This window comes from Gasterosteus aculeatus, chromosome 5 (assembly GCF_964276395.1).
Source record: "Gasterosteus aculeatus chromosome 5, fGasAcu3.hap1.1, whole genome shotgun sequence".
Taxonomy (NCBI): domain Eukaryota; kingdom Metazoa; phylum Chordata; class Actinopteri; order Perciformes; family Gasterosteidae; genus Gasterosteus; species Gasterosteus aculeatus.
Window position 1 is genome coordinate 4791608 of NC_135692.1, and position 3454 is coordinate 4795061.

A 3454-nucleotide genomic window follows, 5' to 3' on the forward strand; every position below is an offset into this window, starting at 1 on the left:
TCGGGGACACGGAACACGTCCGCAGCAGTCGGCGGCGGCTCCAGCTCGGGGACACGGAACACGTCCGCAGCAGTCGGCGGCGGCTCCAGCTCGGGGACACGGAACACGTCCGCAGCAGTCGGCGGCGGCTCCAGCTCGGGGACACGGAACACGTCCGCAGTCGTCGTCGGCTCGGGGACACGGAACACGTCCGCAGTCGTCGTCGGCTCGGGGACACGGAACACCTCCGCAGTCGTCGTCGGCTCGGGGACACGGAACACCTCCGCAGTCGTCGTCGGCTCAACCCACCCCATAGCCCCCCCCTTAAGGGCCGGATCCCAGACGGCCCTCAAATTACCAACGGGAGGGCGGGAGGGAGGGAATCTGACTCTCGGAGCGGGGACTGGGGGCGTCGGGGCCATGATTCTCGGAGCGGGGACTGGGGGCGTCGGGGCCATGATTCTCGGAGCGGGGACTGGGGGCGTCGGGGCCATGATTCTCGGAGCGGGGACTGGGGGCGTCGGGGCCATGATTCTCGGAGCGGGGACTGGGGGCGTCGGGGCCATGATTCTCGGAGCGGGGACTGGGGGCGTCGGGGCCATGATTCTCGGAGCGGGGACTGGGGGCGTCGGGGCCATGATTCTCGGAGCGGGGACTGGGGGCGTCGGGGCCATGATTCTCGGAGCGGGGACTGGGGGCGTCGGGGCCATGATTCTCGGAGCGGGGACTGGGGGCGTCGGGGCCATGATTCTCGGAGCGGGGACTGGGGGCGTCGGGGCCATGATTCTCGGAGCGGGGACTGGGGGCGTCGGGGCCATGATTCTCGGAGCGGGGACTGGGGGCGTCGGGGCCATGATTCTCGGAGCGGGGACTGGGGGCGTCGGGGCCATGATTCTCGGAGCGGGGACTGGGGGCGTCGGGGCCATGATTCTCGGAGCGGGGACTGGGGGCGTCGGGGCCATGATTCTCGGAGCGGGGACTGGGGGCGTCGGGGCCATGATTCTCGGAGCGGGGACTGGGGGCGTCGGGGCCATGATTCTCGGAGCGGGGACTGGGGGCGTCGGGCCATGATTCTCGGAGCGGGGACTGGCCGAGTCGGAGCCGAGAGTCTCGGAGCGGGGACTGGCCGAGTCGGGGTCGGAGCCGAGAGTCTCGGAGCGGGGACTGGCCGAGTCGGGGTCCGAGGACAGAGTCGGGGAACGGGAGAGCGCTGCGGCAGCCCAGCGGGAACGGGAGAGCGCTTCTTCCGCTTGCTCCTCCTTGGGTTAAGGAGGTCCCGGAGCTCGAGGCAGGCGAGCTGATAGCTCCTGGGACCAAAAACAAAATTCGTTTTCCGCTGCCAGAAGGGACTTCTTACGTCCAAGTAGTCCGGGCCGTAGTCTGGCAGCGGGTCTGCTGAGTCCCTTGGTCGCGTCATTCTGTCAGGGTAGAGGGTGGAAGGCAGGACTCAAACGCAGACTTTTCCAAAACAAAAGACTTTAATAATCAAAAGGTCCAAAATCCAAAAGGCCAAGGGGCAAAAACACACAGGCAAGAACCTACGGAGGCGAAAGACAAGAACAGGACATGCGTGGCAAAAGACAATGACGCGACAAGTGACACAGGAGACACACGGCTTAAATACACAAGGGAGATGCAGGTGATTGGACACAGGTGGAAACTATTAGACAATCACAGGGGACAACGGGACAAGGCAGGAAGTGAAGTTACCCGGGGACACAAGTGGCAGAAAACTACAAAACATAACATGAAGTGAACCACACCGTGACAGCTTCCATTCTCACAGTCGTCCTCTTTTTCTGATTTCTATGTAAGCTAGTAAACTGAAGCCTCGGTTATGCTAATAAACGGGCGCATACACGTGCAGCTCCATGTAGGAGTTCTGAATATAGTGGATGCGTACCACACATGCAGTGGATCGCTATGCTGCAGCTTTGTGGACAAGTTCACGCTTACAACACAGCCTTCACTGCCCTGTGGCACTTTCAGCTGAAGTTATTACGCTGACATGCTCGCAATGAATACGCTACCGTTCTAACGCTCAGCAGGCATAATGTTAACCACGTCGCCAGCTTAGCTAGGCGTGTTAGCGTGCAGCCGAGGTGGACGGAACAGTCGTCAGTTTTTAGGGTGTATTAAAGAAAGGAATGTGGCAAATGAAAAATAGCCGATAATGGTGCCAGAGGAAAAGTCAACAGATCACCAACGTTATTACGAGATCAACTTATGATGCAATATATTTTCAGAAGAAAACGGTAAGAGCTGCTGTTCTTTTCCCTTGGAGCATAAAGAGTGGTTTATCTGATGACGGGAGAGAAGAAAACAAAGAAAGTGGAGGAAAGGTGAAGGAGGGCATGTGCTTATTTTTAGGTTTTGTTAGTTTGCAACCTTTTAAAACCCTTGCTGGCCTTGATTGGTAATTGTTTTAATCTAACGGGACTCTCCTGGTTAAAATAAGCTTTAATAATAAAAAAAAAAGTTTTTCAATGACAATTTAATTTATTAAGGCAAAATAGCAATCCAAACCTACGATCAAGGACAGTGCACGCTACTGCTGTGCTCTATGTTAATTGCAGAAGACGTAATGAGAATTTGGGTAGTAAAACATTTGTTTCATTCTTTCATCAGTACAGACACATTAACCTACAGTAGACAGTAGATGTAGTGGGATTGTGATTCACTAAACTTGTATGAAGATGTGCATTTCCACCACTTGCCACATAAAAAACACTGTATCATGCTGTTAAATTATGGTAGTGTGCTGTTATTATTAATTGGCGGCATTAACTGTTAATTTAGATGCAAGGGATGAGCATTTACCTGAAAGTTACAGTAATTATGAAACACTATAAGATACCGATAAAAATCAATCGTAAATGTACAGTAATTCGTTACAGTGTGTATATTAACCAACATTCCACTGGCTGAATAAAGTTCCCATCCACTCGCTAGCAGCTCTGCAGAGCTTTGTGGTCTGCTCCTCACAACACATTAGTCTGAAGAGGAGAAAGCAGTTTAGTACAGAGTCTGATAGCTTCTGCCCTATCACACTTATTTTGATGCAAGGTCGCCTCCCCCTCGGGCCCAAGGTGTCTCTGCAGGACTTAGGACATGTTTGTAGTTTCTCACTCTTGCACACACCAATTAAGGTTTGATGTGATAGAGGTGACTTGTGCATGTGAAGGGGTCTGAGGTGCCCATGCAAAATACTTAAGGTACTTAAAGAGGTGTATATACACACGGACATATTTTTATCTCCTTATATCTTTTTTTTTGCGCCTCACCACAAACTAGAGGCAATAACCTTTAGCTATAAAGCAGATAGAGTGGTGCTTTTTAAACTTTTTGCTGCTATTAAATAACAGATCTTTGTTCAGCTTCAATCCTATAAAAAAGACATTTAAATTTCAGCAAAAACATTTTCAGCAAACGGTTAAAGGAGGAATTGTGGGATAGTTATACATTATGGGCTCAT